Below are 22,536 nucleotides of genomic sequence, written 5' to 3' on the forward strand. Positions count from 1 at the left end.
CCTTGTGCTTTCAAGGCAGGCGGTGGCACCACTGAGCTAAATCCCCAGACCTTCCTTCCTTTTTTTGTCATTACTTGGATTTGAAAACAAGGTCTTCCCACTAAGCTACATCCTCAGCCCTTTAAATTTGATTTTATTTATTAATTTTTTTATTTTTACTTTTATTAATACATGTTTGCAGTACATAATGATTACATTCACTGTAGGGAATTAGTACATGTATATAACATATTCCAATTCTTTTTTTCCCCTTTCTGCCACCCCTCTCTTATTTTTCTAGCATGAGAGTAATTTATTTAACTTATAAGACTTTATAAAGTTAATTATTATAATACAGATTGAAAATCAGACTCATAAGCCAAAGAACATATAAAACATGTAAGACAGTTGTACTAAGTCAAGGCATACTTTTAGACACATTGTCCATTCTGGACTATTTTTTCTCTCTCTTTTTAAAAATCAAACTAAAAGACAGATAATAGTTTGTTTTTATTTTGAGACAGGGTCTTGCTAAGTTACTAAGCTGCCCAAACAGCACTCTAAATTGTGATCCTCCTGCCTCAGGCTCCCAGAGTGCTGAGATTACAGGCATGTGACACCACCATGCCCAGCTACCACCTCTATTTTCTTAAATGACCTTATTTCTTCCCCAAATGCTTGATAATTTTTGCCACAAAATTATCTAGATATGTAGTTCTCTTTGTAGGACCTTTATAAAAATTAATGCTTTGATTTCTTTAATAGATACATGGTTACAGAAACATTTCTCTTTCTTCTTGAGTTAGAATTGGTAATTTGTGTTTTGTGGGGGATTTATTCCTTTCACCTAAGGTTTAAAATTTGTTAGCATGGAGGGGCAGGGATTTAACTCAGTGGTTTTGCCACCTGCCTCGAAAGCACAAGGTCCTGAGTTCAATCCCCAATACAAAAAAACACAACCAAACAAAAATTTGTTAGCATGGAATCATGTATGATAGTCATATAAATTTTTTTAAAATGTCTGTAATGTCTCTAATATTGCCTCTTTTAGTCCTGATATTAATATGTTCTCTTTTTTCCCTGGTTAGTCTTGGTTGTTAAAGGATTTATCATGTTTATTAATCTTTTCAAGAACCAGGTAATGACTCAATTAATTTTCTGTGTTGCTTATTTCTGCTCCATTCCTTATCTTTCATTCTACTTTGGGTTTAATTTGCTCTTTTTATATGGTTTTTTAAGGTGGAAACTCAAATCATGGGCTTAAAACCTTTCTTCTTTACAGTAAAGGAATTTGAAGCTGTAAATTTTTATCTTGTAATACCTTAACAGAGATCTGGAAATTTTGATAATATTTTCATTATTATGTAGTACAGTTTATTTCTTATTTCCCTTGTGATTTCTTTTTTGAACTAGAGTTTGATAAATTCATGTTATTTAGTTTTTGAAATTTAAGTACTTTATAATTTTCAAAAATTAAATTAAATTTAACTGGTATATAAAGATAATTATTTATATTAATGGAGCACCATGTGATGTTTTGAGATATGTATAATGTTTAAATCAAGTTAAACATATCTATCTCCACACATTTTTCATTTCTTTATGGTGAAAACATTCTAGCTTTTTGAAACATATAATATATTATTAATAGATTATTTTTACAATCTCTAATTCCCATATGTATGTCAAAGAATATATATTCTAAGATTTCAATCTTTTAAAATTTACTGAGATTTATTTTATTTCATGGCATATGGAACCTATTAATGAATGTTCCACATGCACATGTGAATTGTGCTGTATAGCATTCAGTAAGTATCAATCATGTTTAAGTAGCTGAGAGTAGTTTTTTAAAATTTTATGTCCTTACTGTTTTTAGAGTCTGATTTTTTATGATAAATGTATTTATTATATATACTTACTGTTTTTAAATGTTTGTTCAATCAGTTAGTCACAGGTTATTATATCCAATTAAAATTGTGATTTGTCTCAATTTGCCTTCTCCTATGTCAATTTACCCTCCTGAAGTTTGAAACCCTTGCTGGTTACATATAACTAGTATTGTTTTTTCTTCCCAAAGAATTATCTTCTTTATTTCCTGTATTTCTACTTGCTTTGAATTTTACTTTGTCTATGTTAATATATCTGTACTTGCTGACTTATGGTTACTGTTTTATGGTATATCATATTTTGCCCCTTTTCTCTCAATCTGTTTGTAGTTTTAAATTTAAATTGTATCTTTTGTAGGCTGTGTATTACTGAATTTTGATTTTTATCTAGTCTGATAATTTCTGTCTTTTAGATACAGTGTTTAGTCAATTTATCTTAAATATAATTCTTAATCTACTTGAATTTGAGTATGCTACATTGATATATATTTTCCCTTTGTCTCCACTCTTCTACCCCCATCATCATTGTTTACTGTTGCCCCATTTCTGATTAATTTTGGATCAACTGAATAAATTTTAGTGTTGTATTTTATGTCTTCTATTGGGTTTGTAACTGTATCTTCTAAAATTATATTTAGTAGATGCTTAAGAGCAAGAGTCAAAAACTATATAGCCTGCAGACCAAGCCTATCACATCACCTGCTTTTATAAGTAAATTTTAATTTGAAAACAAGCACACATATTTATTTGCATATTCTCTATGGCTGCCTTTGTGCTACAGTGGCAGAGTTAAATACAAAAATGACTGTATGGCCTAGAAGGATGGAAATACTGTCTGGCCCTTTACCAAAATAATTGGCTCACTCTTGCTATAGGGGTATGTGCACCCTTAACTTTACCAAGTCCATCTAGTACAGCTGCATACTTTCCAATTCAAACCTTTTATTCACAGCCGTTCCACTGCTCCCAGCCCAGAGGAAGGGGCTTCTGAGTTGCCATTCCACTGCTCCCAACGTAGAAGTGGTGAGGTATGTGGGCACCAATAGCACTCCCCACCCTTGGAAATGAGAAGACATGTAAACAAGCCTCAAAAAAAGACTTCTGGATCACCTAAAGCAACCTCAAAGGGAAAGGAGATGGAACACTCTGATATTCAACCACCTGGATTCTCTGAACTGGCAACAAAAGAGTATCTGGAAAAACTGAAATCAGAAATAATTTCTCACATAACAGCAGAAATTGTGCCCATAGTGCAAGACATGATTAATAAGTCTAGAGAGGACACAGATAAAAAATAGAGGAGCTGAGGAACATGATGGAATCCCAACAGAGGAAAGAAATGGAATCCATAAAACACATACAAACAGATTTCTAGAAGATTAAAAACTCCATTGAAAGTCTACACAGTGGAATGAGCCAAAGTGAGGACAGAATTTCAGATATATTAGATAAGATTGCAATTAGTGACCAGGAAAAGAAAAATTGCTTCAAAATTGAAAGGGAACACAAGAAATCAATCCAGCAGCTACTAGATGATGCAAAGAAGAATAACATAAGACTGATTGGAGGGCTGGGGATTTAGCTCAGTGGCTCCACCACCTGCCTTGCAAACGCAAGGACCTGAGTTCAATCCCCAGTACAAAAACAAACAAACAAAAAAAGATAAAAAGAATTGGACCGAGGATTTAGCTCAGCGGTTCTGGGGCCTGCCTTGCAGGTGCAAGGTCCCGAGTTCGATCCCCGGTACCAAAAAAATAAATAAATAAATAAGACTGATTGGAGTCAACAAAGAAACAGGAGAGAGTGCAGATGACATAAAAAACTGTTCACAGATGTAATGGCAGAAAATTTCCCAAGCAGGGGAAAAAACTTGACATACTGATAAGTGAGGCTTATAGGACTCGAAATAGCCTTGATCAAAAAAAAAAAATCTACAAATAGGCATATAATTGTAAAGATTCCAGAAACCCAACAGAAGAGCAAAGTTCTACCACCAGTTAGAGAAAAGAAACAAATCACATACAAAGGCAAGCACATCAGAATTACAGCAGACTTCTCAACGCAAGCCCTCAAGGCAAGAAGAGCTTGGAGTGATGTATTCCAAGATCTAAGGGAAAACAGCCTCCAACCCAGACTGATGTAACCTGAAAAATTATCTTTCAAAATGGATGGAGAAATAAGATACTTTCATGACAAAGAGCAACTTAGGAACTTCATGAATACCAAACCAGCACTCCGTAAAACTTTAGATAATATCCTAGGAACAGACAATGAGGAAAACAACCCCAGGAAGCACAGCAGAATGAACCCATTGGTCGAGACAATAAATTAAATGTAAAGGGGGAGAATCCAACAAAAAGAAAAGGTCATGACAATGATAAGCCAATAAGAATCAGTTATAACCATCAATGTTAATGGTCTCAATTTGCCAATCAAAGGAGATACACAGGCAGAATGAGTCAAGAAGCAAAATCCAAAAATATGCTGCATATAAGAAACATACTTAATTCAAAACGAAACTCACAGATTGAAAGTTAAAGGGTGGAAAACAATAATCCATGTGACATAAACCCGAAAAAAAAGGGGTAGCTTTCCACTTTGCAGATCAAGTGGATTTCAAACCAACACTGATTAAGAGAGACAAAGGACACTACATCCTTGTAAAGGAAACAATCCAACAGGAAGAGACGACAATCATAAATATCTATGCACAAAATACTAATACACCCAACTATATAAAACAAATACTAACAGACATGAAAAGTCATATATGCACTAATACAATAGTAGTGGGGGACCTCAACACCCCACTATCACAAATAGATAGATCAACTAGACAAAAAATAACTAAGGAAATACTAGAACTCAATCGAACTCTTGAACAAATGAATTTAACAGATGTTGGCAGTGTGTTCCACCCCACAAAATCAGAATACACATTCTTTTCAGCTCCACATGGATAGTTCTCCAAAACAGACCACATACTAACTCATAAAACATGTATAAGTAAATGCAAAGGAATTGAAGTTATCCCCTGTATATTATCAGACCATAGTGCGATGAAATTGCAGATCAATAGCAAAAGAAAACACAAAAATTACATAAACACATGGAAATTGAACAACACACATCTGAATAACCAATGGGTCACAGAGGATATTAAAGAAGAAATTGGACAGCACCTATAATTTAATGACAATGCCAGTACAACATATTAGACTCTATGGGACACAATGAAGGCAGTCTTATGATGGAAATTCATTGCAGTGAATACACATATTAGGAAAACAGAGTGAGCCCAATTAAACAACCTGATGCTGAACCTCAAGCTTCTAGAGAAAGAAGAGCAGGACAAACCCAAAGCTCACACAAGAGAGCACGTTATAAAGATGAGAGCAAAAATCAATACAATGGAGACTAAGAGAACAATACAAAAAATCAATGAAGCCAAGAGTTAGTTCTTCAAAAGAATCAACAAAATTGACAAACCCTTAGCCAAATTTAATCAGAAAAAGGAAAGAAAAGGCCCAAATCCATATAATTAGGAATGAAAAGAGTGAAATTAAAACAGACCCAGCAGAAATCCAGAGGATCATCAATACCTACTTCCAGAACCTATACACCAATAAGATGGAAAATACAGAACAAATGGACAGATTCTGAAATACTTATGAATTACCAAAGTTGAATGAAGAAGACCTAAAAATTTTAAACCTCCCAATATCAACCAATGAAATTGGAAAGGGAATTAAAACTTCACCAACAAAGAAAATCCCAGGTCCTTATGGCTTCACTGATGAATTCTACGAGACATTTAGAGAGGAACTGCTGCCACTACTGTTTAAACTCTTCAATGAAATTGAAAGGGAAGCAGTACTCCCAAATTCATTCCTGGAAGCAAGCATCACCTTGATCCCCAAAGCAGAGAAAGACCCAACCGAAAAAGAGAACTATAGGCCAATCTCACTAATGAACATAGATTCAAAAATCCTTAATAAGATACTGGCAAATAGAATGCAGAAGATCATCAAAAAGATCATACACCCTGACCAAGTGGGATTCATCCCAGGGATGCAGGGATGGTTCAATATACTCAAATCAATCAATGTAATACACTATATCAATAGAGCCAAGAACAAAAACCATGTGATTATCTCAATAGATGCAGAAAGAGCATTTGACAAATTCCAACATGCCTTTATGATAAAAACCCTACAAAAATTGGAATAGATGGTCTCTCTCTCTCAATCTAATAAATGTCATCTATGGAAAACCAACAGCCAATATCATACTGCGTGGTCAAAAACTGAAATCCTTCACAATAAAATCAAGAATGAGACAAGGATGTCTACTATCACCACTGTTGTTCACTATAGTTTTGGAAACATTAGCCACAACAATTAGACAAGAGAATGAAATAAAAGGAATAAAGATAGGAAATGAAGAAGTCAAATTGTCATTATTTGCAGATGACATGATACTCTATATAAAAGACCCCAAGAACTCCACCAAAAGTCTAGACTTAATCATCAAATTCAGTGGAGTACCTGGATACAAGGTCAACACACAAAAATCAATAGCTTTCCTCTACATGAACAATAGACTCACTGAGAAAAATGGGGCAAACAATTCCTTTCACAGTAGCATCCAAAACACTGTAATACCTAGGAATCAACCTAATGAAAGAAATCAAAGACCTCTTCTCTGAAAACTATTACACTCTGAAAATAGAGATTGAAGAAGATATCAGAAAATGAAAATACATCCCCTTCTCCTAGGTAGGAAGGATCAATATACTGAAAATACCCATACTTCCAAAACTGTTATATAGATTCAATGAAATCCCAATTGAAATCCCAGCAACATACTTCATGGACCTTGAGAAAACAGTCCAAAAATTCATTTCGAACAAGAAGAGACCCAGAGTAGCAAAAGCAATTCTAGGTAACAGAGACATGGCATGGGGTATCACAATCCCCAACTTGAAGCCATACTACAAAGCTACTGTGATAAAAACAGCATAGTACTGGCAAAGAAACAGACCTGAGCACCAGTGGAACAGATTAGAAGATGCAGAAACAACTCCAGACACAGTCCTCTCATTTTTGCTAAAGGAGCCAAACACCCTCACTGGAGGAAAGATAGCCTCTTTCATAAATGGTGCTAGATAAATTGGGTTTCAACTTGCCAAAGATTAAAACTAGACCTATTTCTCTCACCATGCACCAAACAAATCTAAATGAATTAAGTATCTAAATATTAAAATTGAAACGCCGAATCGCCTGGAACAGAGGTTAAGTAGAACTCTTGAAGACATCGGTGTAGGAAAAGATTTTATGAACAAAACCTCAGTTGCCTGTAAACTAGCACAAACAATCAACGAGTGGGATCTGTTCTTATTAAAAAGCTTCTGCACAGCAAGATAAACCACCAACAGTGTGAAGAGACAACCCGCAATGTGGTAAAAAATCTTCATCTGCTGTTCCTCAGACAAAGGTCTACTATCTCAAATCTATAAAGAACTTAAAAAAAATCAGACCTCCCAAATTTAAAGACCTAGTCTAAAAATGAGCATCTAAAATGAACAGACATTTCTCAGACAAAGAAGTAGAAATAGCAAATAAATACATGAAAAAATGCTCAACATCACTGGTCATTCGAGAGATGCAAATGAAAACAACACTGAGTTTCCACCTCACTCCAGAAAGAATGGCTGCTATCATGAAATCAACCAATAGCGAATGCTGGCAGGGCTGTGGGGAAAGAGGAACCCTGCTCCACTGGTGGTGGGATTGTAGACTGGTGCAACCACTGTGGAAATCAGTACGGAGATACCCCAAATAACTAAGACTGGAAGTCCCATTTGACCCAGCTATTCTGCTACTGTGTATCTTCCCCAAAGAATTAAAAGAATCATACCACAATGATATATGTGTACCCATGTTCATAGCAGCACAATTTGTAGTAGCTAAAACGTGGAAACAGCCCAAATGCCCATCAACTGGAGACTGGATAAAGAAAATGTGAGGTTTTTTTTTTTTTTTTTTATAAAATGGAGTACTGCTCAGCCATAAAAAATGAGAAATTAGAGACATCTATAGCTAACTGGATGCGCATTGAGGTGATACTCTTAAGTGAAATAAAGAGGACACACATGTATAAATACCAAATAGTTTCTCTAGTGTGAGAAACTGAAAGTGTAAATAAGGACTAAAAGGTATAATATATAATGTGAATTAGGAAGAAAAGGGGCAAAGGGGAAGGGGAAGTGTGATGGGTAGGGGAAAGGAAAGAAGGGAATGGAATTAATATAAGAAAATGAAAACTTGGAAACAAAGTCTTTGTAAATAGGGTGGGATGGAAGGGTTGAAGGGAGGACAGGAAGTGGGAAACATAAGAACCAAGAGAGATTATGTAAAGGTGCAAATTTCCAATGATGATGTCATTATATTGTACACATAAAATGTACCAATAAAATAAAATTAGAAAAAAAATCTTTTATTCACTACTCTCCTGTTCCTGTGTATCCTTTTTCACTTCTACTTTTCATCTCCTGTGTCTCATTTTATATTTCAAACTCACTTTATAGTAGTGTAATTCTGTTTAGGTAGCCCTTTAACCTTGTTTTGTTGTTATATCTTCTATTTATTAAGAAATCCCTTTATATCGGCCTTATTTTTGCTTGAAATGACTTTTGTTTTCTCAGTACTTATCAGAAGCAGAAAAAATAGCTTTTACATTTTCCCATGTATCTTATGTCTTCCATTGGCTTTTCAGTTATAACTGTTTTATTATGTCTATGGCCTATATCCTAAATCTATTCCATTGCCTATTTTTGATAATTTTATAACTTGAAGTCAGTCTTAATATTTTTCTTCTCCGCTTGTGGAAAAGTATGCTAGAAACAAAATCTTTCTGTCTTTATTTATGTGAAAATGTCTTTATCTTTTTTTTTTTTTTTTGGTACCAGGTATTGAACTTGGGTTCTTGTGCTTGCGAGGCAGGCGGCAGCACCACTGAGCTAAATCCCTGGCCCTGAAGATGTCTTTTATTTCACCATCAACTTTGAGAATTATTTCCCTGGTTAAAGCATGCTGGATTGACAGTGTTATTAGTTAAAGATGTCATTACGTTGATTTCTGGCTTCTTTTGCTTCAAATAAAAGAATTAGTTGGTACTCTTATTGTTTTTTTGTATGTAATGTATCTTTTTTCCAGGCTGCATTTGGGTCTTTATCTTTGTTTTTTGACTCATATATATATATATATATATATATATATATATATATATAGAGAGAGAGAGAGAGAGAGAGAGAGAGAGAGAGAGAGAGTCTGCCCAAAAAATGTATGCATACTTCATCAGTTTGCCATATTAATACATGTCTGGGAGCTACTGGCTACCACTTTGAGCCCCTTGTATAATTTTAGAGGCCAAAGATGACTTGTATATGTTTCATGATATCTCAGTAAGTTTAGTATTAAAATATTTATACAAGTTTTTCTTTTCCTGATGTATATTTTTTGAGTAGACTATATATTTTTATTTTCTCTGTTCTCATGCTTAGGGGGTAGGTGAGATTATTTTCTCTTTCTTTCTTATTGATTGATTGATTGATTGATCAATTCCTTTTTAAAGACAGGGTCTTGCTATGTAGCCCAGGCTGGCCTCAAATTCATGGAAAACCTCCTGCCTCAGCCTCCTGCATACTTGGATTACAGACATACATCACCATGCCTGGCTCTCTTTTAGTATTTTAAATTAAAATTTAAATTGTTAAATTAGATTATTTAAATTAAATTTGAGAAATGTTTAATTACAGTATTTTTCATATGTTTTTCTGTAACACTGTCAAACTTTTATCCTGCAATTCTTCTGACAGTTATGTTTGATTCTGCTAATTCTACCTTAATTGCTTTTCTGCTTTTAGAACTGGAAAATTTTTATTAATCTGTCTTCAAGATCACTGGATCCTTTTCCATCTTCTATAAACCCACCCACTGAAAATTTCACTTCAGTATACTTTTCGGTGTTATAATTTCTATTTGCATCTTTTTATAGTTTATACTTTTATGTTGATATTTACTATCTCATCTCATTCACTCATTATGGCCATATATTTCTTTTCGTCTTTGAGCGAATTTTTAATGAGTTCTTTGAACATATTTATTATAGATATTTTAAACACTTTCTTCTGAATAACAGTGTCTGGGCCATCCCCAGTTTGAGTTTTTGATTGTTCCTTTCTTTGATGTGGGTTATTATCTTTCTGATATCAAGTGATTATTCTATTATGTACTGGAATTTGTTAATACACTATGTAGATACTATATTCTGTCATTTTTTTTCTAAAGACTATTAGTGATTGTTACAGTAAAAGTTCAGTGTTGAACTTTTGGATCTTGTTTTTTAAACTTTGTTCAAATAGATCTGTTGAAAACCCAATTTATGTTCCAATTACCTGTATCTCGGTGAGCCTCAGTCTCTAAGCTTTCCTCTGTATCTTTACAGGCCTTGGCTTTAGGCTTTGTTATGGAGGGTGTAGCATAGACCCTGTTCTATGGCATGTTTCTTTCTTGTATGGCCAGAACTTTTTGAAGTCTTAGCAGGATGCCCAGATATTAACAAGGTGTTGCCTAGCACTACATGTCCTTTAATATCACTGTTACATTATTAATCTTGTAGTGGTAACTCCTTGCTGATAAGCCTTTGGTAGTTTTTTCCTAAGCAAGTTTATTGTAGTCCTATGCAAAATCATGGAAAACTCCCACACAGATTTCATGAGACACGCTCTCTGTGAGCTATTCTCTTTTTGCAGAATCAGGTTCAAAATGTTTCAACCTGCCTTAGACTTTGATTCCTGTAGCTTCAGGTCAGTGGGACTATTTGGCTCAATTAGGATTTTAACTCATTATATTATGATTGGGGAATCATCCCCAGGTGGAGAGCTGAGTTGATTATGGGGCTTAGTTCATGAGTTTTTATTTTTTCTGAGCTCACAGTCTTATACTGCTTGAAAATGATTGCTTCATGTAGTTTGTCCACGTTTACCTTTGTTTACTGTGGGAATGCTGGGCTATTGCCAGTAATTTTATCATAGTCTAAAGTAGAAGTTTCCCTGTTCCTCTTTGATATCCCATCATTCTTAGAGCACTCCCTTGCTTGCTATCCTAAGACTATGTTATGGGATTACCTTGGCAATGATTCCTTTCAGTGGAAAGTGGTATTCAGAAACCATTTTCAATTGTGATTTCATTTGGATTCTTTCAATTCAAATCAAACATCCATGGTTTTTCTTTCACATTTTTCCATTCCATACATTTATCCCCTTTTCCCTACAGTGAATACTATCATTTTAATAAATATCAATGTACTAATTTGTTTTGTCAAGTAAATTATACAAAATAGTTTCAGAATGACTACATTAAAATCGCTACCAACAACAAATTTATTAAATAAATATATTTTGCAATCATTTTTATCCTTAAGGATAATCAGTTTGTTGTGTGCAAAAGTTGCTTGAATTAATATATTTTTCTCTGTCTTTGTTATTCGTATTATTAATTTGATGTATAAATATCTTAATGTGTGTCTGTTTCTGCAAAATTTGCTTTTTTATAATATTTGATTAAATTTTATGTTTAAATATGTATATAGAATATTTATATCATTGAAAATTCAAAATTAGAGAGAAAAGAATAAATCAAGGAAATTTCATTGCTCTATCTGTCGCATCCTCCTGGTCCACACATTGCCCCATTTATAATCAGTTTCTTTAGTTTCTGGTATTTTTTCCTTTTTTGCACAATACTTTTAATTATGTTTCTTTATGCACAAATATGAAAAAATCTATCTATTTTTTTTTTTGGTTCTTGTTTTTTTTTTACTTACTATATCTTAGAAATGAAGGAGTTGGATTGCTTTATTATTTTTCTTATAATAGTGTGTCATGCTTAATAAAAGTTCAATTACATCAAAATAAAAGACCTTCTTGCATTTTCACTTCTAGAGTTAATACATCATTAAATATTTTACAAATTCTTCCAAATAGCTTTTTGAATGTAATTGTATCTTGATAATGTATGTAACCTAAGTCACAATTATTTTTCAATCTTGGAATCATGTTGTACACACTATTCTCCAACATGGCTTGTTATTTCTTGTGATATTTAAATCTATTATCTCCAATCCTTGACAATATGTATCTAACTCATATGTTAAATACTATGCAGTATTTCATTGTGTGGGCTTTGAAATTTATGCTCTATTTATGGAATTTAAACTTTCATCATTAGGTTATGCTGTTCTAAAACACTGCTGCAAGGAATCCCCATATTGCATAGATCTTTGTACTCTAGAAGAGCAAATGTTTTTGTAGGATACATTCCTAGAAATGACAATGTTGGATAAAGTTGTCATTTAAATTTCAAGATTCTAACAAATAGTCCACAAATGTCATTGTATTATCCTATATTTCTACAAATGTACATTAGAGTTCTTTCCAATTACATATTTAATAACTATGTATTGACAATTAAGGAATTTTCTCCAATGTAAATCAAAATGAAAAAGATCACATTATTTACTAAAATCTCCAAGTTGGTTATGAGTATGTTCTTGGAGTCCAAGAACCTTGGAAGTTAACAACTACATAAATGCATTATTATTTTGGTTATTATATAACAAGATCTGATATAATTGAAATATTGTAGTCTTTAATGACACACCCTATTTAAATAGAAATGTGTAGATAATGAGTCTAATCAAAATAGTTAATGTATTCAAATGCAGGGAAGTCTGAAAATAATTCCTTGTGAGTATCCTGTTCAGCTATATAACATCATCCAAATACAGAAATTACCAAGTTTGATTCCATGTTGGATTTATTACTGTCCATAAAGTTAATGAATGAGAAATAAAGAAGAATAATTGAACCTTTTGTTAATTCTGAAAATGGAATTTAGGAATTTAATGCAATAAGAACACCCAAGAACTGCAGTGAATGGGCTCCTTCCTCTTCTGTTGTTTTGGAATGAAAGGATATTGTATTTGGTGGAGTTGAGAAGAACTTTGAATGCCTGTTATTTCTGCTAGGGTGAGTTTCTATCATAACCCAACTCATGTAGGCTTATCAGGCTAGAATGCATCCCTTGTGGCTCTGCTGACTTGTACAGGTGTAATTTGCCCTAAAGGAAATAATGTGCTCTGAAAAAGTGTACCCTTAATGCCTACTATAGTTTTGTCTGTCGGGAAAGCTGATACCCAGATATTTCTTATAATACTCATGATACCTCTAGTCCATCAGAGAGATATTGAATATGTAGTATAAAACTTTTGTTCATATTTTCATTCTTGCCTTATTTGTGCTTCCTTGTATTTATTAAACCCATCATAGGGGGACATGGTATTTTGGAAGGATTGCACTAGGACTGTTCTCTAAAAGATATGCTTTGGCATTCAATGCCCTTCCCCCAGGCTAAGAAGAAACGAGCCCTGTTTCTTTCTGTGGGTGTGACTTATGAGATCTATGTTGTACATGTGCTCTCCATAAAAGGATTCAAACAAGAAACACATGGTTTTTAATAGGTTATCATTAAACACTTGAGATGAATACATGAATTCAACATCCCTGCCTTGTCAAAAAACAAATCAATGATTACATAAAACAAAATTCTGGTAAGGAATAATGCAGAAACATACCATTTATTAATTCACCAAATATACAAACAGACTATATAAAATTCTTTTTCCTGGTACCTCTGGGAGACTCAGAAATGGGCAAGACGTGCTTTTTACTCTCAAGGAACCAAATAAATTAGGGAGAAAGGAGAAATTAACATACATTGTATGCTACCGTATGCCAGGCACCTTTAATAAGATGTGAATACATCTTATCAGACAAAAGCCATAAGGTAGACATGTCCTACTCTTATTTAGATTTATAGATAGGGACACTGAGACTTGGAATAGCTAAATAATTTGACCACTTCTGCGTAACTAGGGACAGAGCCAAGATTTAAATCCAGATTTATCTGGCTCCAGAGCCCTGCTCTTAAATAATCTGCCATTCTGTGCATTTGTGTGGACATTATTAAATTCACTTTACTGGTGATAAAACTAGAGTTCAGGCAGGGAGGATGAGTTTATCTAAGGTCTCCAACTATTAAGAAGCAAATCTGAGTTTCAGATTATCAATAGATTCCAAATGTTCTCATCACTATAATATAAATGTCTTATTTATAACTCCTATGAAATGTATAAAATAATAAAAGTCATATAAGAGGCACAAATACAACTGAAATGAAGGGGATATTATTTCCATCTAGGAGTAAGTCTGATTAGGGAAGGCTTAATGGAAAAGGTGTCATTTGACTTTGACTATGAAGACTGGGTTAGGAATACTGATGGGAGATAGCAAAGGAAACAGCCGGGTCAAATGTATGAATGTGTAAAGTTCAGGCTATTTTTGAATACTAAGTCACTCAGATTGACTGGAAGATAGTATAAGATTGAACTAGTTAGGAAACATTTGTACAGAAACAAGTAGATGGACAGCTGGTGTCTTGAATATCTCTCCTGTTTTATAATTATAGGAAATACATTGAGAATCTTAAAGGAAATGTGGATTGAGGTGCCTCAGATTGGAAAGTTGGGGCCAAGTTGGGTAGTACATTGTAGTCCTGGAGTAGTGTTTTTACTTACGTGCTATTTGCTGTAATAGAAATGTGTTCAATTGGAGATTTATTTTTAATTCTGAAAATGTACCTTGTGTAAAAGAAATTAATAAGGCATGGATCTCAATTATAAATTATGATAAAACTTATTTGTCTGTTTTTCAATCCAACTTAGAGGAATTAATGATTTAAAAGAAAAGGAACTCGTTTCTGGTCTTAGTTTTACCAGCAGGTGGCACTGTAACACATTCCTTCTGTAGTTGAAGTAGCATTTTACCATCCTTTGGCTGTCCTCAGAGTCTGAAATTAGAAGGAATAACAGCTTTTGCATGGTGTTATTGGTCAAATCTCTCCACACAAGTACTAAGCACCTTTACTCTTTCCAGGATTTGTTAGTTTATGAGAGCTACTCTGCTTATATTTACACTGGATTTTTCCATTTTCCCCAAGAAAGTTACAGAGAAGCATAGTTCTAGTTACTTTTCAAGCAGTTTTTCAAAGTTAAGAATTCAAAGGATGATGGCTGGAAAAAGGTGTGAGGGTGGCAGATTTAACCTATGGCACTTCTCCCAGCCAGTCTATTTTTTAAATATCTTTGCTATTTTCCTGGGCATTCAACTCTCACCAAGGCTGAATAGTAACTAAAGGATTCACAATTTTCTTGACCTTTATCTGAAAATTTCTTGTTCTTTAATAGGCCACAGCTGGTTTCATATTTAAACCAATCCAGGCTGATATATTGGGACACTAGTGAACATTTGATACTACTGCATATACATTTTTCTTTTTAATGCTCTCTTCTCTTGCTTAACTGATATTACTTTATACTAGATCTTCATCCTTATTTTTCTGTCCACTCATTTTTAGTCTCTGATTACCTTGTTCTTCTACCTGTTCTTAAAAGTTGTTTTTCTCCAGTGTTTTTCCACTGATACTTAAAAAAAAAATCTCTATATACTCTCCTGAAGTTTCTTCTTGCTTGGTATTAACTATCCATCATGTTAGTGCTTCTTAGCATAGTGACTATGTATTATAATCACCCGGGGAGCTTTTATTGTTGTTTTTTTGTTTTTTGTGGGGTGTTTTTGGTGGTACCGGGGATTGAACTCAGGACCTTGAGCTTGCGAGGCAGGCACGGTGCCACTGAGCTAAATCCCCAGCCCTATCCTGGGGAGCTATTAAAACATAATTTTGTACAAGTCTCAACCTCAGAATTACTGACTTATTTAGGCCAAAGTGGCCCCGGAAACCCATAGGTTTTTGTTTGTTTGTTTGTTTGTTTGTTTTAACTCCCAAGTGATTCTGATGTGCGGCAAGGGATGAAAATCCCTGACCTTTTGAGATTTCTAATTCTAGATCCAGCATTGTTATCTTTTTTTCTGAGTTGTATGCACTATTTCCCTCCTAGACACCTTCACTTGGCTGTGAAGGTGTCCCACAGGTGCGCTGAAATCAACTTGTTCAAAACCAAAATTTTAATCTCCTTCCTTCAAATTTTCCTCTTTCTCTTGTGTGCTCTGTGTTGGTAAAAATGACATCATTATATTTTACCCAGAACAGACAGTACAACCTTCAAATCTTTCCTAATGTCCCATATCTAGTGAACACCAAGTTCTAATTCAAATTCTAAAATTTCTTATGAATCTACCCCATCATTCTTTAACTTGGCTACTACTGACCTAATTCAGCCTTTTATCATTTCTCTCCTAAAGACTGCACTTGCCTTTGACCTGATCTTCCAGCCTTTAGGTGTTTTCATTTGTTTGTTTTTAATTATACATATGCAGCAGTTTGTAGGCACTTATTCTGTCATTTAATAAATATTTGTAGATCAGTGACTTTGTGAAAGACATTTTCCTTTGAAATATGATCCCCCTTGTTTGCCTACTGCATACAGGATAAAGTTTAAATGTCTTCTGGCATATAACCTGTAGCATATAAGATCCTTCTTAATTTATTCCCTAATTCATTCAATTGTTAAATATTCAGTGCCCCAATATATACTAGGCAATGTGTTAACTTTTTCTAAATATATTATATATATACACAATGTGTTAACTTTTTCTAAATATATATAATATATATAAATATATTATATATACACAATGTATTAACATTTTCTAAATATATATAATATATTATATATACTATTATATGTGGATATATACTAGTCTATATATATGTATATATAGAGATGCTTCTTGGTTTATGATAGGAACATATCTTAGTAAGTTTGTCATAAATTGAAAATAGTATAAATTAAAAATGCATTTAATACACCTAACCTTCAGAATACCATAGCTTAGCAACACAGGTATACTATAGGATTGGTTGTTTACCCCCCTTATTGTATGGCTGACTGGGAGTTCCAGGTTGCTGCTTTTGTACAACATCATAAAAGTTATTGTACTACTTATCACTAGTCCAGTAAAAGATCAACATTAAAAATTTGAAATACAGTTTATATTGAATGCATATTGTTTTTGTGCCATCGGAAAGGAAAAATTCTAAGTTGAACTATTATAAGTTGAGGATTATCTGTATATATGCATATAATCCATTTGAACCCCAAGCTCCTCAGCCTTACTTTTGTGCATCTATCATAGACCACACACTGAGCCATTCCGAGTTATTTATCATTCTAAAAGAGAACCATTCAATTTCCCAGTTCTGAACATTTTCTCTTATGTTTTTCTTCACTTGTAAATCATTTTCCAATTTATCTACTTTTTGATAATACTCATCTTCGAAGACCCAGTGTTTTATACCAATGTTATAAGGGCCTCTTAAACTCCAACCTCATCTGCAGAGCCCACTTCACCTAGACTTTGTGGTTTGTTATGAACTCTTCATATACAAAGATCACACACACTAGCTAAATCTCTTCAGTGCTCAGGGAGTTGGCTTATTTATGATTCATGCAGTATGATGAACTAGCTAAGCACAGAGAGCATGAAAAAGCAAACAAGATTTGTAGGTTGGGAGAGGGCAGACCAATTGCTTTCTTTTTATTTTTCTTAAGACAAATTACTATCTATGTGGTTTGGAATTGCAAAAAGGAGGCTGCTGAGAGAGGAACTGCATGGGCATGCAGGCTCCAGCCAGAGGCCCGTGACTCCATCCCTAAGTGCAGGTAGAGGCCTGGGAGCAACTGTGTGGCCCAGACCTGCTGGGCTGCAGGTGAATCCCATCCTAGGGTCCACACCAACACCAGAGGCTCTGGTAGAGCCCCCAAGGCCAGGAGACTGCCCAGAGAGGAGCTGCACAGGCATGCGGGTTCCCACCAGAAGCCATTCCATCCCTTAAGTGCAGGCAGATCCTGGAGAGCAGCTGTGTGGCCCAGACTGAAAGTTAAAGGGTGGAAAACAATACTCCATGTGACAGGAACCTGAAAAAAAGCAGGAGTAGCTATCCTCTTTGTAGATCAAGTGGATTTCAAACAAACACTGATTAAGAGAGACAAAGGATACCACATCCTTGTAAAGGGAACAATCCAAGAGGAAGAGATGACAATCATTAATATATATGCACCAAACACTAGTGAACCCAACTATATAAAACAAATACTAAAGGGCATGAAAAATCATATAAACACTAATACAATAGTAGTTGGGGACCTTAATACCCCACTGTCACAAATAGGTAGATTAACTAGACAAAAGATAAACAGTGAAATACTATAACTCAGTCAAACTCTTGAACAAATGAACTTAACAGATGTTTACAGCGTGTTCCACCCCACAAAATCAGAATACACATTCTTTTCAGCTGCACATGGGTCATTTTCTAGAATAGACCACATACTCGCTCATACAACATATTTAAGTCAGTGCAAAGGAATTGAAGTTATCCCCTGTATATTGACAGACCATAGTGCGATAAAATTGGAGATCAATAGCAAAAGAAACCACAAGAATTTCAGAAACAGAGGGAAACTGCACAACAAACTTCTGAATAACCAATGGGTCACAGAGGAAATTAAAGAAGAAATCAGACAGTTCCTACAATTAAATGACAATGCTAATATAACATATCAGAATCTATGGGACACAATGAAAGCAGTCCTATGAGGGAAATTCATAGGAGTGAATACTCACATTAGGAAAACAGAGCGAGCTCAATTACATAACCTGATGCTGCACCTCAAGCTTCTAGAAAAAGAAGAGCAGGACAAACCCAAAACTCATACAAGGGCAGAAATTATAAAGATCAGAGCAGAAAACAATGCAATGCAGAGTAAGAGAACAATACAAAAAAATCAATGAAGCCAAGAGTTGGTCCTTCAAAAGAATAAACAAAATTGCCAAACCCTTAGCCAAACTTATCAAAAAAAAGAAAGAAAGAAAATGCCAAAATCCATGCAATTAGAAATGAAAAGGGTGAAATTACAATGGACCCAGCAGAAATCCAGAGGATCATCAATACCTACTTTGAGAACGTATACACCAATAAGATGGAAAATACAGAAGAAATGGACAGGTTCCTAGATACCCGTGAATGGCCAAAGTTGAAAGCAGAAGACCTAAAAATTCTAAACGACCCAATATCAATCAATGAAATTGAAAATGTATTTTAAAACTTGCCAACAAAGAAAAGCACAGGTTCTGATGGCTTCACTGCTGAATTCTACAAAACATTTAGAGAGGAACTACCGCCACTGCTGTTTAAACTCTCAAAAGAAATTGAAAGGGAAGCAATACTCCTGGATTCATTCCTGAAAGCAAGCATCGCCTTGATTCCCAAAGCAGAGAAAGACCAAACTGAAAAATAGAACTGTAGGCCAATCTCACTAATGAACATAGATTCAAAAATCCTTAATAAGATAATGGCAAATAGAATGTAGAAGATCATCAAGAAGATTATACACCCTGACCAAGTGGGATTCATCCCAGGGATGCAGAGATGTTTCAACATATGCAAATCAATAAATGTTATACACAATATTAATAGAACCAAGGACAAAAACCATATGATCATTTCAATGGATGTAGAAAAAGCATTTGACAAAATCCAACATGCATTTATAATAAAAAAAAACTTTTAAAAACTTGGAATAGATGGACTCTAACTCGATCTGATAAAAGCCATCTATGAAAAACCAACAGCCAATATCATATTAAATGGTCAAAAACTGAAATCCTTCACAGTGAAATCAGGAACAAGAGAAGGATGTCCACTACTACCACTCCTGTTCAATATAGTTTTGGAAACATTAGCCACAGCAATAAGACAAGAGAAAGAAAGGAGTAAAGATAGGAAATGAAGAAGTCAAATTGTCATTATTTGCAGATGACATGATAGTTTATATAAAAGACCCCAAGAACTCCACCAAAAGTCTTCTAGACTTAATAACTAAATTCAGTAAAGCAGCTGGATACAAGGTCAACATATAAAAATCAATAGCTTTTCTGTACACAAAAAACAGACTGAGAGAGAAATGGGGCAATCAATTCCTTTCATAATAGCATCCAAAAAATGGAAATACCTAGGAATCAACCTAATAAAGGAAATTAAAGAACTCTACTCTGAAAAAGATAGCACTCTGAAAAAAGAGATCAAAGAAGATATCAGAAAATGGGAAGACATCCCTTTCTCCTGGGTAGGAAGAATTAACATAGTGAAAATGGCCATACTTCCAAAACTGCTATATAGATTCAATGCAATCCCAATTGAAATCCCAGCAGCATACTCCACAGACCTGGAGAAAACAATAAAAAAGTTCATTTGGAACAAGAAGAGACCTAGAATAGCAAAAATAATACTAGGCAATAAAGACAAGGTAGGGGCTATCACAATCCCCAACTTGAAACTATACTACAAAGCTACTGTAATAAAAACAGCATAATACTGGCAACAAAACAGACCTGAGAACCAGTGGAACAGATTAGAAGATGCAGAAACAACTCCAGACACACTCAGCCACCTCATCTTTGACAAAGGAGCCAAACACCCTCACTGGAGGAAAGATAGCTTCATTAATAAATGGTGCTGAAAAAACTGGGTTTCAACTTGCCAAAGATTAAAACTAGACCTATATCTCTCACCATGAACTAAACTAAAATCCAAATGGATTAAAGATGTAAATATTAAAACAGAAACATTAAACCAGTAGGAAAGAGGTTAGGAAGAACTCTTGAAGACATTGGTGTAGGAAAAGATTTTATGAACAAAACCTCAGTTACCCATGAACTAGCACAATCAACAAGTGGAATCTCTTATTAAAAAGCTTCTGCACAGCAAGAGAAACCAAAACAGTATGATGAGACAACCCACAATGTGGTAAAAAAATTTTCACCAGCAATCCTTCAAAGATCTACTATCTAGAATATATGAAGAACTTAAAAAAATCAGACCTCCCAAATTTAAAGACCCAATCCAAAAATAGGCATCTGAAATGAACAGACATTTCTCAGACAAAGAAGTAGAAATAGAAAAAACATATGAAAAAAATGTTCAACATCACTGGTCATTCGAAAGATGCAAATAAAAATAATACTGAGATTCCACCTCACTTCAGAAAGAATGTCTGCTATCATAAAATCAACCAGTAAGAAATGCTGGTGGGGCTGTGGGGCAAAAGGAACCCTGCTCCACTGTTGGTGGGAGTGTAGACTGTTGCAACCACTGTGGAAATCAGTATGGAGATACCTCAAATAATTAGGACTGGAAGTCCCATTTGACCCAGCTATTCTCCTGGTGGGTATCTTCCCCAAAGAATTAAAAGAATCATACCACAGTGATACATGTGTACTCATGTTCATAGCAGCACAATTCAGGATAGCTAAAACTTGGAAACAGCACAATTGCCCATCAACTGGAGACTGGATAAGGAAAATGTGGGTTTTTTTCTTTTATAAAATGGAGCATTACTGAGCCATAAAGAACGAGAAGCTAGAGACATTTATAGCTAAATGGATGCACATTGAGGCAATACTCTTAAGTGAAATAAATAGGACACACATGTGTAAATACTGAATAGTTTCTCTAGTGTGAAAAACTGAAAGTGTAAATAAGGAATAAAAGGTATAATAGATAATGTGAAATAGGAAGAAAAGGTGCAAAGGGGAAAGGTAAATGGGAGGGATAGGAGAAAAGAAAGAAGGGAATGGAATTAATATGAGAAAAAGAAAAATTGAAAACAAAGTCTTTGTCGATAGGGAGGGGTGGAGGGGTTGAAGGGAGGGCAGGGGAATGGGGAAAAAATAAGAACCAAGATGGATTATGTAAAGGTGAAAATTTCTAATGATGAATGTCATTATAGTGTATACCTTAAATGTACCCATATAATTAATTTTTAAAAAGGCTCAAGAAAATTCTGTGTAAATGAACAGCCAATATCCCTTTCTGCAATAGAGGTTATGAGGTCCTGAAGTTAAACTTATGCCTCTACTACAAAATATTCCACTCAGCTAAAGCAATGGCAGAGTTGCTGATGAACAACTCTTAAAGGCTCTATATGTGCAAACAATTGTGACACTCTTTTCTTTTACCCAGAATACTCAGTGGAATTACAACATAAAGGAGCTGGACCCCCAATTGTCAGGGCAGTAGGAAGAGTCAGATTTTATCCGCATGCTGCTAGGTCTAAGCCTTTTCATTGAGCCTCTGCATCACATCCTTCCTTTTTACTTTTGTTCAAAGGAAAATCTTGCAGCTCTTCTTAGTCACTCCAATTTCTCCTTTGATATCAGATCCCAGAACTCTTTTAATTCTTTCTATTTTATTCAATCCTTAAGTGTCATTCTCAAATTCTTTATGTTTTGCTTAATTTTACTTGGCCAAAACTGTTGCTACTAATTTCAGTTTACTTGAAATTAATTTCATTTTATTTGAGAGTTGACAGTTTAGTGAACAGATATTGAAAATCTATTAGTAAGGTTAAGAAATCTACCTTAGATGGTGATAACTTGAATGTTATAAAAATGAACACTATACAACAAAGGGGCTCTTATGTCAAATCAGTTTAAAATACACTATCTGGTCATGCACTTTTGCCT

General features: G+C 34.5%; 1 long non-coding RNA gene across 1 annotated transcript in view; it reads left to right on the forward strand.

Annotated features, from left to right (window-relative positions):
- Positions 1-9,015, forward strand: part of LOC147822544 (uncharacterized) — an 89,159-nt gene extending 80,144 nt beyond the window's left edge. The window contains exon 3 of the long non-coding RNA XR_015445603.1: positions 8,839-9,015. This is a non-coding gene — a long non-coding RNA (uncharacterized LOC147822544). The remainder of the gene's footprint in view (positions 1-8,838) is intronic.
- Positions 9,016-22,536: the final 13,521 nt, after the last annotated feature.

This window comes from Heterocephalus glaber, unplaced genomic scaffold (assembly GCF_053883595.1).
Source record: "Heterocephalus glaber isolate CG9 unplaced genomic scaffold, H.glaber_assembly_v1.0 deba00001613, whole genome shotgun sequence".
NCBI classification, from domain to species: domain Eukaryota; kingdom Metazoa; phylum Chordata; class Mammalia; order Rodentia; family Bathyergidae; genus Heterocephalus; species Heterocephalus glaber.